This window comes from Oncorhynchus tshawytscha, linkage group LG02 (genome assembly GCF_018296145.1).
Source record: "Oncorhynchus tshawytscha isolate Ot180627B linkage group LG02, Otsh_v2.0, whole genome shotgun sequence".
NCBI classification, from domain to species: Eukaryota; Metazoa; Chordata; class Actinopteri; order Salmoniformes; family Salmonidae; genus Oncorhynchus; species Oncorhynchus tshawytscha.
In genome coordinates, this window is record NC_056430.1 from 73,554,668 (window position 1) to 73,572,723 (window position 18,056).

General features: G+C 43.8%; 1 pseudogene; it reads left to right on the forward strand.

Annotated features, from left to right (window-relative positions):
* The first annotated feature begins 1,834 nt into the window (after window positions 1–1,834).
* The window catches only part of LOC112236764, a 28,061-nt pseudogene continuing 11,839 nt past the window's right edge, over window positions 1,835–18,056 (forward strand).

Here is an 18,056-nt window from a genome sequence, read left to right on the forward strand (position 1 = left end):
TCTAGTACGGGTAGTTAACGGTGTGAGTTTGGGGATGTTGACCATAAGCGACATGCTTGCCCGAAAAGGGTGAAGGCGGAGGGAGGGGTGCAGGTGGTCCTCGTAACGCCTGGATCCACTGATGTAGGGACAGGTGGTCCGACAGTGATGGAGCAATCACAAGCACCTGTTGCTGAGGAACAAGCTGTCCGTGTTGAGGGTACGGACTTGCAGCTTGTACCAGAGGAGAACATAGCGTCTGTTATGCAGCAGAAAAGTATTGTTGTAGGAGGTAAGGATGGATTTGGGGAGGCAATTCCCCAGACTGGTGAGGAGATGCCCAGTACGAGTAATGGGGTTCAGGTGGGGCTAGTGTCCCAGGTAGTGGAGGAGATGCCCACTACGAGTAATGGGGTTCAGGTGGGGCTAGTCTCCCAGGTAGTGGAGGAGATGTCCACTACGAGTAATGGGGTTGAGGTGGGGCCATTCTCCCAGGTAGTGGAGGAGATGCCCACTACGGGTAATGGGGTTCAGGTGGGGCTAGTCTCCCAGGTAGTGGAGGAGATGCCCACTACGGGTAATGGGGTTCAGGTGGGGCTAGTCTCCCGGGTAGTGGAGGAGATGTCCACTACGAGTAATGGGGTTCAGGTGGAGCTAGTCTCCCAGGTAGTGGAGGAGATGTCCACCATGGGTAATGGGGTTCAGGTGGGGTTAGTCTCCCAGGTAGTGGAGGAGATGTCCACTACGAGTAATGGGGTTCAGGTGGGGTTAGTCTCCCAGGTAGTGGAGGAGATACGAGTAATGGGGTTATGGTGGGGCCAGTCTCCCAGGTAGTGGAGGAGATACGAGTAATGGGGTTCAGGTGGGGCTAGTCTCCCAGGTAGTGGAGGAGATGTCCACTACGAGTAATGGGGTTCAGGTGGGGCTAGTCTCCCAGGTAGTGGAGGAGATGTCCACTACGAGTAATGGGGTTCAGGTGGGGCTAGTCTCCTAGGTAGTGGAGGAGATATGAGTAATGGGGTTCTGGTGGGGCTAGTCTCCCAGGTAGTGGAGGAGATACGAGTAATGGGGTTATGGTGGGGCCAGTCTCCCAGGTAGTGGAGGAGATACGAGTAATGGGGTTCAGGTGGGGCTAGTCTCCCAGGTAGTGGAGGAGATGTCCACTACGAGTAATGGGGTTCAGGTGGGGTTAGTCTCCCAGTTGGTGGAGGAGATGCCCACTATGAGTAATGGGGTTCAGGTGGAGCTAGTCTCCCAGGTAGTGGAGGAGATGCCCACTACGAGTAATGGGGTTCAGGTGGAGCTAGTCTCCTAGGTAGTGGAGGAGATACGAGTAATGGGGTTCAGGTGGGGCTAGTCTCCCAGGTAGTGGAGGAGATACGAGTAATGGGGTTATGGTGGGGCCAGTCTCCCAGGTAGTGGAGGAGATACGAGTAATGGGGTTCAGGTGGGGTTAGTCTCCCAGGTAGTGGAGGAGATACGAGTAATGGGGTTCAGGTGGGGCTAGTCTCCCAGGTAGTGGAGGAGATGTCCACTACGAGTAATGGGGTTCAGGTGGGGCCAGTCTCCCAGGTAGTGGAGGAGATATGAGTAATGGGGTTCAGGTGGGGCTAGTCTCCCAGGTAGTGGAGGAGATGTCCACTACGAGTAATGGGGTTCAGGTGGGGCCAGTCTCACAGTTGGTGGAGGAGATGCCCACTATGAGTAATGGGGTTCAGGTGGAGCTAGTCTCCCAGGTAGTGGAGGAGATGCCCACTACGAGTAATGGGGTTCAGGTGGAGCTAGTCTCCTAGGTAGTGGAGGAGATACGAGTAATGGGGTTCAGGTGGAGCTAGTCTCCCAGGTAGTGGAGGAGATGCCCGGTACAGGTAATGGGGTTCAGGTGGGGCCAGTCTCCCAGGTAGTGGAGGAGATGCCCGGTACGAGTGATGGGGTGCAAGTGGGGAGTGTTGAGAGAGATGTGGCTGAGGGGAGTGAGGGGTCTGTGGCCTTAGTTGAGGAGGATCAGGAGAAGGATATGGACATCTCTGTTGATATGATAGCAGCTGGTGACAACTCAATTTACAATTTAGAGGATGTAAATGGGTTCCTGGATCAGACTTTTGGGAAATCTGTCAAGTTGGCAGATTTCTTTGATGATGATAAGTTTGTGAGGTCAGTTGTGGTGTTACAGGTGACAGTGGGGTTAGACCAGCTGAGTGTGAAGAAACGGTTCCGCTTGAGGAAATGTGTTACTGCTGTTACGGCAGAAAAGGGTAGTGGGAAACGTGGTCAGGTTCAGAGAAGATTAAAACAATGATGATGATCATGCCTCAAAGGGTGTTTTTCTCTCATTTCTCTGTGGTTTCTTCTGTTTTTCCCTTTCACTTTTCTATACGGCAATCAATTGCAAGGACCCTCAATCAACGTAGACAAACTGAGCGTGATATATAATCGTACAGTACACAGCAAACTCACTTGGATTGCATTGGCTTTGAGGCGAGCCTTGCATTTCCTTTTCAAAGTGGGTGACAGAAGCAAAACGGCCACATTTTTACCGGCATGAAGATTTTGCCTCACAATATTTGCGTTACAAAGAGTTTAAAGAAGGCATCTTGTAAGGGCCCTTATGATGGAAAATGGACCAAGACAATGGTCGGCTTTGGGCCAGAGGATGATGACTTTATGGCTGAACTGATCTACAATTATGGAGTGGGAGGATATCGCCTAGGCAATGACTTCCTCGGTTTGACTCTGCAGTCTAGCCAGGCTGTCAGCAATGCTAAGTGGCTTGGTTGGCCCCTCACTGAGGTTGGAAAGGGCCTCTGGCTGAGGCCCCAGGAGGTTATCGCTTCTACCTGGTGGACAAAGAACAGCCTCTCAATGATCCTGTACAGAAGGTGTGTCTGGCAGGGTCTGACCTGCAGAAATCAATACGCTACTCCTCCCTTCTGGGGATGAAGGTGAAAGAGAGAAATGAGGAGAAGAAGACTGTGATGATGGGATTCACAGACACTCCGTGTAAACTAGAGATTCACAACATTGTTGGGACTGTAGATCATGGGACAGCCTTCGAGTGGATAGCATTCTAGTGTCCATGTGAGCAGTTGGCAGATCGTGAACCTTTGATGACAAAGGGAAACCACAAAATCCTTACTCTCTTGGTTAGCCTGGAAACCCCTGGGAAGGCTACAGTAGAAGTGGTCATTTGGGCTGACTCTCTCTCTCTCCCTCTCTCTCACACTAACTATCTCTGCTTTATTGGCATGGGAAACATATGTTAACATTGCCAACGCAAGTGAAGTAGATAATATACAAAAGTGAAATAAAACATAAAATGAACAGTAAACATTACACATACAGAAGTTCCAAAAGAATAAAGACATTACAAGTGTCATATTATGTATATACTGTATATACAGTGTTGTAACGATGTGCACGTGGTTAAGGTACAAAAGGGAAAATAAATAAACATAAATATGGGTTGTATTTACAATGGTGTTTGTTCTTCACTGGTTGCCTTTTTCTTGTGGCAACAGGTCACAAATCTTGCTGCTGTTTTGGCACACTGGTATTTCACCCAATAGATATGGTAGTTTATCAAAATCGGGTTTGTTTTCAAATTCTTTGTGGATCTGTATAATCTGAGGGAAATATGTGTCTCTAATATGGTCATACATTTGGTAGGAGGTTAAGAAGTGCAGCTCAGTTTCCACCTCATTTAGTTGGCAGTGTGCACATAGCCTGTCTTCTCTTGAGAGCCATGTCTGCCTACAGCGGCCTTTCTCAATAGCAAGGCTATGCTTACTGAGTCTCTACATAGGCAAAGCTTTCCTTAAGTTTGGATCAGTCCCAGTGGTCAGTTATTTTGCCACTGTGTACTCTCTGTTTATGACCAAATAACATTCTTGTTTTCTCAGGTTTTCTGTTAATTCTTTCCAATGTGTCAAGTAATTATCTTTTTGTTTTCTCATGGTTTGGTTGGGTCTAATTGTGCTGCTGTCCTGGGGCACTGTGTTTGTGTTTGGACAGAGCCCCAGGACCAACTTGCTTAGGGGACTCTTCTCCAGGTTCAGCTCTCTGTAGGTGATAGCATTGTTATTCAAGATTTGGGAATCGATTCCTTTTAGGTGGTTGTAAAATGTAACGTTTTTTTCTATATTTTGATAATTAGCTGGCATCGGCCTAATTCTGCTCTGCAGGCATTACTTGGTGTTTTACATTATACACTGAGGATATTTTTGCAGAATTCTGCATGCAGAGTCTCAATTTGGTATTTGTCCCATTTTGTGAATTCTTGGTTGGTGAGCAGACCCCAGACCTCACAACCATAAAGGGTAATGGGTTCTATAACTGATTCAAGTATTTTTAGCCAGATCCTAATTGGTATGTCACATTTTATGTTCCTTTTGATGGCATAGAAGGCCCTTCTTGCCTTGTTTCTCAGATCGTTCACAGCTTTGTGGAAGTTACCTGTGGCGCTGATGTTTAGGCCAAGGTATGTATCGTTTTATGTGTGCTCTAGGGCAATGGTGTCTAGATGGAATTTGTATTTGTGGTCCTGGTGACTGGACCTTTTTTGGAACACCATTATTTTAGTCTTACTGGGATTTACTGTCAGGGCCCAGGTCTGGCAGAATCTGTGCAGAAGATCTAGGTGCTGCTGTAGACGCTCATTGGTTGGTGACAGAAGCACCAGATCATCAGCAAACAGTAGACCCTTTGACTTCAGATTCTAGTAGGGTGAGGCCGGGTGCTGCAGACTGTTCTAGTGCCCTCTACAATTCGTTGATATATATGTTGAAGAGGGTGGGGCTTAAGCTGCATCCCTGTGTCACCCCACGGCCATGTGGGAAGAAATGTGTTTTATTCCAATTTTAACCACACACTTGTTTGTGTACATGAATTTTATAATGTCGTATTTCTATCTATCTATCTATCTCTCTCTCTCTCTCTCTCTCTCTCTCTCTCTCTCTCTGCTTCTCTTTCTCTCTCACAGTCTTTATCTCTTACACACACTGTCCTTTAATTCAATTTGATTCAAAGGGCTTTACAGGCATAGGAAACATATGTTTACATTACCATAGCAAGTGAAATGGATAATGAACAAAAGGAAAATAAACCATCAGAAATGAACAGTGAAACATTACCCTCAAAAGTTTTGAAATAACATAGACATTTCAAATGACATTATTGGCTATGTGCGGTGTTGTAACAATGTGCAAATAGTTGAAGCACAAAAGGGAAAATCAATAAACCGATATAAATAGGTTGGATTTACAGTGGTGTTTGTGCTCCACTGGTTGCCCTTTACTTGTGGCAACAGGTCACAAATCTTGCTGCTGTGCTTGCACACCTAATAGATATGGGAGTTTATCAAAATTGGATTTGTTTTCAAATTCTTTCTGGGTCTGTGTAATCTGAGGGAAATATCTGTCTCTAATATGGTCATACATTTGGCAGGAGGTCAGGGAGTGCAGCTCAGATTCCATCTAATTTGTGCACATAGTCTGTCTTTTCTTGAGAGCCAGGTCTGCCTACAGCGGCCTCTATCGATAAGAGGCTATGCTCACTGAGTCTACAACGACACAGGATGAAACTCAGATCAGTCAGGAAGCTAAAGCTTGGTCGCAAATGGTTCTTCCAAATGGACAATGACCCCAAGCATACTTCCAAAGTTGTGGCAAAATGGCTTAAGGACAACAAAGTCAAGGTATTGGAGTGGCTATCATAAAGCCCTGACCTCAATCCTATAGAAAATTTGTGGGCAGAACTGAAAAAGCGTGTGCAAGCAAGGAGGCCTACAAACCTGACTCAGTTACACCAGCTCTGTCCGGAGGAATGGGCCAAAATTCACCCAGCTTATTGTGGGAAGCTTGTGGAAGGCTACCCGAAATGTTTGACCCAAGTTAAACAATTTAAAGGCAATGCTCCCAAATACTAATTGAGTGTATGTAAACTTCTGACCCACTGGGATGAAAGGGAACCGGGAAGACTAAAGAGAAGGAAAAACACACTGGGACAACTTGACAAGATGAACAGGCAACAGACCGACAGAAAACGCAGGTATAAATACACAAGGGATAATGGGGAAAATAGGAGACACCTGGTGGGGGGTGGACACAAGCACGAGACAGGTGGAACAGATCAGGGTGTGACAGAGTCTGTACATCGTCAAAGCTTTTCTTAATTTTGGGTCAGTCACAGTTGTCAGGTGTTCTGCTACTGTCTACTCTTTGTTTAGTGCCAAAAAGCTTTCCAGTTTGCTCAGTTTTTGGGTGAAGTAATTATCTTTTTGTTTTCTCATTATTTGGTTGGGTCTAATTGTATTGCTGTCCTGGAGCTTTGTGGGGTCTGTTTTTGTTTGTGAGTCCCAGTACCTCTTTCTCTATCTCCCTCTCTCTTGCTCTTTCTGTCTGTAACTCCACTCACAAGGACAGAACAAGCTGCTCCTTCCATGTCACTGTGATACTGTAGATATCTCCCCAAACTAAAATATATTCCTACCACCCCTCCTCTGATTCTAAAATTGGTCTAATGCCCAAGTCTCCTCCCTTACAAAATATGTTGTTGGTTTTAGAAGGCAAGAGGTGGAGCAACAGAAAGTGACAGTGAGTGAGCAAAAGAAAGGGAGAAGGAAAGAGAGAGCGAGCTGTCTAGACACCCTACTCTTCTCGAAACTCTTCACCATGTGTCACGTTATGTACAGAACATCCTAACCCTAATCATGGAGCAGGGGATGCATCCCAAATGACACCGTATACCCTATATTGTGCACTTCTTTAGACCAGAGCCCCATGGGCCTGTGTAGTGAATAGGGTGCCAATTGGGAGTCGGCCTCCTTCCTCCTAGCTCGCCAGTGTTTACCCAATCTGTTTAATCAGGAAGTGACTACCCACGGATTGGAACTGGGGATGGGGACAGGAGTACAGGTTCAAATTCATTTGGCACACTGTAGCAAAATGTTTTGCAACCGGAAATTAAAACAAGCATTTCTTATTGGACAAGTTCAGGTAAAGACCTCCCATTTGTCTGTTTTTTTGTTGTTGAAACATTTGATGCATAATGAACCAGACCCAGAAGAACAGGAGTACAGAGTACCTTCTAGAGCTGCCAAATGAAGCAGTGTATATGTGTGTGTTAATGTACGATGTGTACTAGACCTACTAGAGCTGCCAAATGAGCCAGCAGAATCAGGCTAATCTATATGAGCTGCGCATACAATGCTAGGGGGGTGGGGGTTCCCCTTACATTCTCGCCCATTTTTGTTCTCTTGCTATATGTATCTCTCTCTCTCTCTCTCTCTCTCTCTCTCTCTCTCTCTCTACCCATCTCTTTCTTTCTCTACCTCAGTCTCTCTCTTATCCTCCTTCCCCATCCGTCTTTCTCTCTATTTTACTCTCCCCTTCTCTCGTTGTCTTTCTCTCCAATATAGACTTTGAAATGTGTCTTTCAAATCTGAGGACAAGTGTCTCCTGTCGCCTGATTCACCATAGAACATTGTTGATTCCACCCCCCTTTCCACCCCCTTTCAGGACAAGACAGACAGGTAGGACTATCTGTCTGTTTGATGCTGCTAGGTGTAAATTGCAGGAAATTACATTTACCGCCATTCCCCCACGAGTATTGACAATACCTCTCCTTTTATTCAAATACTGCTTTTATGTTCGACATCGTCCCAAATGGCCACCTATTCACTGTATGGTGTTCTAGGGCCCACAGGGTTCTGGTCAAAAGTAGTGCACTATATAGGCAATAGGGTGCCATTTGGGATGCTACCCTGTAAATTGAGTGGGGGGAGGAAGGGAGGAAAGGAAAATGGTATAAAAACTGAAACTGAATGCTCACACCGCATGAATGATAATTGTGTTTCTGTGGGTTGCTTGGTTACCGTTCACATGAAATTGGAGGTTGTGGAGAATTGTGATTCCGCTGTGGGTTTCCTTGCACTGCTGTGCGTGAGCCGGCGCAAACACACTCCAGGAAATAGCACCATCACTTTGATATCATTTTTGAAAACAGTTTATGGGAGAAAGAGAGTTTGCAGAGAGACAGAATAGGCTGTATGACCTGTCTGTGACTCCGTTACATTTATTCCACTCCAATGAGCCCGTCCTCCTATATTTCTTCCCACCTGCCTCCACTGGTAGATCCTTGGCATGGGAATAAGGTATTGCTGGATTCCCATGTGACTAACTAACAGCCTTTGCAGTTAGTCATTTCATGGAGAAAGCAGGCGTGCCAAAACTTGGATCACATTTTCAGTAGCATAAAGACACATGGATATTTATGATAATATATTCTGTGCTCTTTCATGTCAGTCCAGAGAACAAACTAAAGAACCCAATGTACCATCCAGACAATGCATTTGTTATTGGCATTGACATACATACACACACACACACACACACTTTGGCCTGAATGCCAAGCATCACGTCTGGAGGAAACCTGGCACCATCCCTACGGTGAAGCATGATGGTGGCAGCATCATATCTGGAGGAAACCTGGCACCATCCCTACGGTGAAGCATGATGGTGGCAGCATCATATCTGGAGGAAACCTGGCACCATCCCTACGGTGAAGCATGATGGTGGCAGCATCATATCTGGAGGAAACCTGGCACCATCCCTACGGTGAAGCATGATGGTGGCAGCATCATATCTGGAGGAAACCTGCCACCATCCCTACGGTGAAGCATGATGGTGGCAGCATCATATCTGGAGGAAACCTGGCACCATCCCTACGGTGAAGCATGATGGTGGCAGCATCATATCTGGAGGAAACCTGCCACCATCCCTACGGTGAAGCATGATGGTAGCAGCATCATGCTGTGGGGATGTTTTCCAGTGGCAGGGACTGGGAGACTAGTTAGGATTGAGGCAAAGATGAACTGAGCAAAGTACAGAGCGATCCTTGATGAAAACCTGCTCCTGGGTTCTCAGGACCTCAGACTGGGGCGAAGGTTCACCTACCGACAGGACAACGACCCTAAGCACACAGCCAAGACAACGCAGGAGTGGCTTCGGGACAAGTCTCTGAATGTACTTGAGTGGCCTAGCCTGGACTTGGACCAGAACGAATGTCTCTGGAGAGACCTGAAAATAGCTGTGCAGCAACACTCTCCATTCAACCTGACAGGGCTTGAGAGGATCTGCAGAGAAGAATGGGAGAAACTACCCAAATAGAGGTGTGCCAAGCTTGTAGCATCATACCCAAGAAGACCCAAGGCTGTAATTGCTGCCAAAGGTGCTTCAACAAAGTACTGAGTTAAGGGTCTGAATACTTACGTTAACGTTTAATTTCCTTTCTTTATTTTGATACATTTCCCAAATTTGATAAACAGTTTTTGCTTTGTCATTATGGGGTATTGTGTGTTGATTGATGAGTGGTAAAAAAAATATTTAATCAACTTTAGAATAAGGCTGTAACGTAACAAAATGTGGAAAAAGTCAAGGGGTCTGAATACTTTCTGAAGGCACTGTATCAGGAAAACCATTCAACATCTTACCAGATACTTATTAGATTTTTGTACAAATCCTCTCCTGCAATACAAGGTTCTAATTTGATTTTCAGCATTCGTTTCCTTAAAATCTATAGTATATGATCAAATGCAGCTGGTCATCGGGGTCCATAGATACACATATAATAACTAATAAACAATGCAACAAAATGATAGATGATAAAATTCCACCAGGTGGGTCCATATTTAATAACCACACCACGAGATCAAATGACCAACCAGGTCCACACATTTTACATCAACTGATAAACAATGTGAAAATGTAATAGTAGATGATCTAATGCCAACAACAGTGAACGAGTGACCTTTCAACCCTCTCTAGCATTAGTGGAGGAGGATGTTAAAGGTGGATGAAGTCCAATAGTCTGACAAAGTCTCAGCGCAAATCAGCCGCTGATGTCGGAATCATCTGTCACCTCTCCTTATAATGTACCTCACCCTTCCCTTTACTGAACATAATGGCTGGAAGGCTTAGCTGAACATAACACAACTATTACACACACACACACACACACTGTCATCTCATATCTCAAGTATGGAACATACTGTACACGAGAGAGAGAGAGAGAGAGAGAGAGAGAAATATGTGTACATGCCTGCGTGTGTGTTCACGCACGTGTTCTGTATGCAAGGTGCACGTATGCGCTTGCGTGTGTGTGTGTGTACTAGCGAACCTAATGGAGGTCGTAGCACCTGGGTGATTACACCCCTCCAAGTATCCCTCTCATGGGTAATTTGGAGCTGCGTGTTCTAGAACACGCTGACAGACAGGAAACGTAACCATGACAAATAAGGCATTTCTCCAAGTTGTAATGTGGGGATAATGGGCCAGCTACAGGTCCACTCCATTATGGATGGATGGTTGGTTCTCCCCCTCAGTGTTGTGTGTTGATATGAATCACCATAATGGCTGTTGTTTTAGACTGATGAATTAGACTTGGCGTTTTAATGGATTATGTACAAGTTCAGTGAGTGTACGTGTGTTTGGTTGTCAGGCTGAATTTAAGAGGGAAATGAGTATTTTTGTGTCCTGTAGAGTCGAGGACTTGTATGAGTAATTGTAATAGATGTTGTTTTCAACAAGATGTATGTGTTCGACACGTGACAGACTGAAATTCCTATTATTTAATGTACACTGCTCAAAAAAATAAAGGGAACACTAAAATAACACATCCTAGATCTGAATGAATGAAATGTTCTTGTTAAACACTTTTTCCTTTACATAGTTGAATGTGCTGACAACAAAATCACAGCTCGCATTGATGTGCCATCCTGGATGAGCTGCACTACCTGAGCCACTTGTGTGGGTTGTAGACTCCGTCTCATGCTACCACTAGAGTGAAAGCACCACCAGCATTCAAAAGTGACCAAAACATCAGCCAGGAAGCATAGGAACTGAGAAGTGGTCTGTGGTCCCCACCTGCAGAACCACTCCTTTATTGGGGGTCTTGCTAATTGCCTATAATTTCCACCTGTTGTCTATTCCATTTGCACAACAGCATGTGAAATTTATTGTCAATCAGTGTTGCTTCCTAAGTGGACAGTTTGATTTCACAGAAGTGTGATTGACTTGGAGTTACATTGTGTTGTTTAAGTGTTCCCTTTATTTTTTTTGAGCAGTGTAGTTGTATGAAGCACTGTTAAGAACGACTGTTGTTTTGGACTCAACCAACAGTCAACGAATCATATTCCTGAACTTTACAGTCGTCACATTGAAGTTGAGAATGAAACCCCTCGTACTTTATGCCGTTGTAGAGTTCAGTGACTGTACGTTTTGTCACGTTCCTTTTTCACATTCCTGTCACGTACACAAAGAACATAGTATGTCACGGCTGTGTTAGAATCAAAGGGTTCCTTCATCTTGGAGCTGTGGAGCATCTTACCCATTTGAAATAATTATGCAAAAATGTAACGTAGAGAGTATGCGAATATAATATATCCACTGAGTAAAATGTGACAAATTTCAACCCTGTTAGCACACTCAGTACCATGTTTTCATGAACTTCAGAGTAAGCTGACATGTACAGCTAATCTCTGTACGTATTAAGCCCTTACACACACACACACACACACACACACACACACACACACACACACACACACACACACACACACACACACACACACACACACACACACACACACACACACACACACACACACACACACACGTGGGTGTGCATAATCACACACCTTCCTTTGGGATCCCTCTTAGTCCAGTATGATTCCTTCCAAGTATACTGTGTTTGGGTTGTGGTGTAGGTCTGGCTTGCTATTGGTCTGGAGATAGCTGAATAGGCCAATCGGTGATGTGCAGAGGTTGTCTCAGTGGGGGCAGGTTCATCCTGTAGACATGGTTTATTGCTACTGGCACTGCTGCCGGTTCTTTGCGGCGGTGCTCTTTTCCCGTTAAACCCCCTAGAGTCTAAGGGCCCGGGGCTGGGTTTCTAATAAGCTAACATATGTAATTGTTTTAAGATGGTCATACCAAGGAATTGTTTGAATTTTAGGACCCAACAAAAATAATGATTTGATGAAACATTACATTTGGCTTTCCTGCTATTAGCCCATAACAACACATTGAATAACATAGTCAAAAAATACATTAAAATTAAGCATATTTCGAAGTGTCTGTCCTATATCTGAGAGCTATAAGAAAGCTCAGGAAATTATTACACATATTTTTATCCATATTTAACTCTTTTTTGGCACTAAAGTACCTCCATACTTCCATTCCTTTTTTAAAACTGGTACAGGGTTACTTCAGACGAATCTTGTGAAACTTGTAAGCATCGTAGAGCAAAATCTGACATGTACGTGTTCATGAGAGTCTCCTGTTTCTACGGTGGGGTAATTCGTTTGTAGCGCGTACTGTTTGGTCGCTACAGACATTTACATGAGAAGACAGACTTCCGGGATGTCTCCTGGTGTAGCTCTACCAGCTTCCACCGCAGATGGAAGGCTGACGGTCTGCGGACAGTAGCCCAAGCAGAAACAGATATCTCTATCTAAAACAGATGGATTTTGATGAGGATTATTTGTATTATGCTTATTATATTAGAGTCAATCGATTCTAGGGGGTAGTTCTCTTCTTTGAGTTCCATTAGTGATTTTAGTCCTCCACACACACACACACACACACACACACACACACAGCCCATCCTGTCCTCATATGACACATACAGTTGAAGTCGGAAGTTTACATACACGTAGGTTGGAGTCATTAAAACTCGTTTTTCAACCACTCCACACATTTCTTGTTAACAAACTATAGTTTTGGCAAGTCTGTTAGGACATCTACTTTGTGCATGACACAAGTCATTTTTCCAACAATTGTTTACAGACAGATTATTTCACTTATCATTCACTGTATCACAATTCCAGTGGGTCGGAAGTTTACATACAGTAAGTTGACTGTGCCGTGCTTCTACACCTGCATTGCTTGCTGTTTGGAGTTTTAGGCTGGGTTTCTGTACAGCACTTTGAGATATCAGCTGATGTATGAAAGGGCTATATAAATACATTTGTTTTGATTTGATTTAAACAGCTTGGAAAATTCCAGAAAATAATTCCATGGCTTTAGAAGCTTCTGATAGGCAAATTGACATAATTTGAGTCAATTGGAGGTGTACCTGTGGATGCATTTCAAGGCCTACCTACACAGTGCCTCCTTGCATGACATCATGGGAAAATCTAAATAAATCAGCCAAGGCCTCAGAAAAAAAATTGGAGACCTCCACAAGTCTGGTTCATCCTTGGAAGCAATTTCCAAACACCTGAAGGTACCACAGGTACCACATTCATCTGTGGAAGGCTACCCAAAATGTTTGACCCAACTTAAACAATTTAAAGGCAATGCTACCAAATACTAATTGAGTGTATGTAAACTTCTGACCCACTGGGAATGTGATGAAAGAAAGAAAAGCTGAAATAAATCATTCTCTCTACTATTATTCTGACATTTCACATTCTTAAAATAAAGTGGTGATCCTAACTGACCTAAAATAGGGAATTTTTACTAGGATTAAATGCAGGAATTGTGAAAAACTGAGTTGAAATGTATTTGGCTAAGGTGTATGTAAACTTCTGACTTCAACTGTACATAGTTGATAAGGTTGGCGTGATAAACCTAAACCTATCCGGATATAGAGCAGGATCTGTAGCACTTTGTGATGATTAAATTGACTCAACAAGCAGTAATAAATCAACACACACAACTGTGTGAACGACTGCCCATGCTTGGCTTATAGTGGACTATGAAGCGTGACCATACACACACACACACACACACATACACACAGTGTTGGCAAATAGTGTGAAGCGTGGCACTGTACTAAGAGTCCTTGCATGTGTCAACATTAAATGCAATGTTAAATGTGTGTGTGTGTGTGTGTGTGTGTGTGTGTGTGTGTGTGTGTGTGTGTGTGTGTGTGTGTGTGTGTGTGTGTGTGTGTGTGTGTGTGTGTGTGTGTGTGTGTGTGTGTTACGAAGAAGCAAGCAGATCAATGCGAAAAAAATGAATATATATATATATTTTATTTTACCTTTATTTCACCAGGTTCATTGAGATTAAACAAATGTTTTCCAAGAGAGACCTGGCCAAAAGAACCGCAACACAAAGTTTCAGTCATTTACAACATAAAACACAAAGCACTACAGTTGAAAAGCATCAGTTTACACATTGAACAGGCACATAGGGTTTGGGAGGAGGGTTCAAATAAGGGTCAAAACATTGAGAGCCCACTAAATCATTTCCCATAATAGATTTGACCCTAAATAAACTATATAATCAAAAGTATGTGGACAACTGCTCACTGAACATCTCATTCCAAAATCATGGGCATTAATATGGAGTTGGTCCCCCCTTTGCTGTTATAACAGCCTCCACTCTTCTGGGAAGGCTTTCCACTAGATGTTGGAATATTGCTGTGGGGACTTGCTCCCATTCAGCCACAATAACGTTAGTAAGGTCAAGCACTGATGTTGGGCGATTAGGCCTGGCTCGCAGTCGGCGTTCCAATTCATTCCAAAGGGCTTTGTGCAGGCCAGTCAAATTCTTCCACAACAGTTTTGTCAAACCATTTCTGTATGGACCTCGCTTTGTGCACGGGGGCATTGTCATGCTGAAACAGGAAAGAGCCTTCTCCAAACTGTTGCCACAAAGTTAGAATCACAGAATTGTCTAGACTGTCATTGTATGCTGTAGCGTTAAGATTTTACTGGAATTAAGGGGGCTAGCCAAACCATGAAAAACATCCCCAGACCATTATCCCTCCTCCACCAAACTTTACAGTTGGCACTATGCATTGGGGCAGGTAGCGTTCTCCTGGCATCCGCCAAACCCAGATTCGTCCATCGGACGGCCAGATGGGGAAGCGTGATACATCACTCAAGAGAACACGTTTCCACTGCTCCAGAGTCCAATGGCGGTGAGCTTTACACCACTCTAGCTAACGTTTGGAATTGCGCATGGTGATCTTATGCTTGTGTGTGGTTCTCGGCCATGGAAACCCATTTCATGAAGCTCCCGACTAACAGTTATTGTGCTGATTTTGCTTTCAGAGGCAGTTTGGAACTCGGTACTGAGTGTTGCAACCGAGGACAGACTATTTTAAGTCCCTATGTGCTTCAGCAGTTGGCGTTCCCATTCTGTGAGCTTGTGTGGCCTATCACTTCACGGCTGAGCCGTTGTTGCTCCTAGACGTTTCAACTTCACAATAACAGCACTTACAGTTGACTGGGGCAGCTCTAATAGGGAAACATTTTAACGAACTGACTTGTTGGAAAGATGGCATCCCATGACTGTGCCACGTTGAAAGTCACTGAGCTCTACAGTACGGGCCATTCTACTGACAATGTTTGTCTATGGCGATAACATGGCTGTGTGCTCGATTTTATAAACCCATCAGCAACGGGTGTGGCTGAAATAGCCAAATCCACACATTTGAATGGGGTCCACATCCATGTAGCCTGTTTTTGAGAAATGTCATCATCGAATATTGTAAGTTCTTTCATTATCTGCTTATATTCCCCTTTATTTGTCCCACGATTCTGACTCGGTGTACAGGGAGAATACTGTACGAACGGCCCATGTTCTGAATTCTGACACTGTACATTTCAAAAGGGCTGAACAAATAGTTGTATTGACTATGTCAATCGAAATGACGGATTACCTCTTATCCGCTCGTTGTCCCATTATGCCATAGTTTGTACATCTCAATTGTCAGTAGAGACCACATTTGTTTAACCTCTTTGTTAGGCAAGTAAGCCATATCAGCTATGTTTTTAAAAAAGGCAGTAAATGAGGCTGAATGAACTGTTTCGCTGATAGCCAGGGGTAGCAGTGGCTGAAAAGAAAGCTCTGCTGTTGGGACAGCTTTATGTCGGACCTAACAGCTTGTGGGCACTTTGTCACTGTTATAGTGCAATTAATGTATTGTTTAGTGTTGCATTTGTTTGCCCCACCAAGATTTACACACACACAGACACATGGTGTTGACAAATTGTGTGAAGGGAGGCTGTCTAACGTGAGAATAGGAGCAGGGAAGGGAAAGGGGGATACCTAGTCAGTTGCACAACTGAATCCATTCAACTGAAATGGGTCTTCATTTACCTGACTGACTAATTATGTTGTTTCTGCACTGTACTAAGAGTTCTTGCATGTGTCAACAGTGAATGCAATGTTAAATATTGATGTGTGTGTGTGTGTGTGTGTGTGTGTGTGTGTGTGTGTGTGTGTGTGTGTGTGTGTGTGTGTGTGTGTGTGTGTGTGTGTGTGTGTGTGTGTGTGTGTGTGTGTGTGTGTGTGTGTGTGTGCATGTTATTGAGAAAGAGCAAACAGAACAATGCACTAAAAAAAATATATATATATTTGATTATTTTACCTTTATTTTACCAGGTTCATTGAGATTAAACAAATGTTTTCCAAGAGAGACCTGGCCAAAAGAACCGCAACACAAAGTTTCAGTCATTTACAACATAAAACACGAAGCACTACAGTTGAAAAGCATCAGTTTACACATTGAACAGGCACATAGGGTTTGGGAGGAGGGTTCAAATAAGGGTCAAAACATTGAGAGCCCACTAAATCATTTCCCATAATAGATTTGACCCTAGCTGTAAAATCATTTGAGGAGACGATCTTCTTTGCTTTCAAGTCTTTTTGTAGCTCGTTCCAAGTAGAGGGGCCAGAGTGAGCTACTGGGATGCTTTTTTACCTAGCTGTACGGGCCTTAGATACATTCCTGTGAGCGTAGGAGATAATTGCCATTAGCCTGCTGGACAATGTAGATTCACAGGTAAAATGGGAGCTGTCTCAGTATGGCCTTGTAAATGAAAACATAGCAATGACATAGTCTCTGTCTCCCTGAAGAGCTAAGGAAGGCCAGCCACTGTCACATAGAGAGTACAGTGATGAGTGAGGGTTTTGGTGTTCGTAATAAACCTCAGTGCCCCATGATACACAGTGTCAAGCACACGTACTGATGCAACAGGGGCATACATGTAACAGGTATCACCATAGTCGGATACAAGCAAGAAGGTAGAGGAAACAAGTCTCTTTCTCGCTTCAAGTGAAAAACAGGACTTACTTTGAAAATGTAAAACTTCTTATCTTCTTTTATTAGCACCAGCTAAATGTTCAAATTCACTATTTCTCATTAGCATTACAAATGGTTCCCCTTCCTTTCTGACAGCAAACACACACACATATATATACACACACACACACACATGCACACGCACACACGCACACACACGCACACACACACACAAACACACACACACACACACACACGCACATCCCAGCCCTTCTGACAACTCACGTAGTGTGAAAGTGCAGGCTGTGATCGGTCTAATGGCTTATGGAGTGGTACGTTTAGTGTAAATTACGTTGGAATGTTGGTACTGTAGGAGTGTATGACCTTTATAAAAGCGAGAACAAAACCTTCTGTGGCCAACGATAATGGCTGCATCCCAAACAGCACCCAATATTGTGCCTGGAGGCCCTATGGGCCCTGGTCAAATGTAGGGCACTAAAAATGAAATGGGGTGCCATTTGGGTCATAGATCATGTGTTTTAATGTCTTCATTCTCAAATACCAGTGTGGGTTTGTGTAACAAAAAAAAACTGTAAAATCCTCCAATGTTGGTTCGTGTCGTCCATGACCAACCGAATGGCTTAAGAGTAATTACATCGAAAATTACATTTTCTTTAAAAAAGTAACATTTATTTTTCAAAAAGGAACATTGTTTGCATCCCAAATTGCAACCTTTCCCTATATAGTGCACTACTTTTGACCAGGTCCCATAGGGAATAGAAAACCATTTGGCACGCAGACATTGAAATGCAATGCAGCTATGACTGTAACGTTATTACTCTCTGACGTGTGTGTGTGTGTGTGTGTCAGTGGAGGCTCCTCAGAGGAGGAAGGGGAGGACCATCCTCCTCAGTGAATTTCATAAAAATAAAAATAGTGAAACATTAAAATAATTATCCTTTTTAGATAAAACTATACGAAATATATTTACGTCTTACACAGTAATTATGACAACTTCCGAAGAATTTCCTCCAACCTAT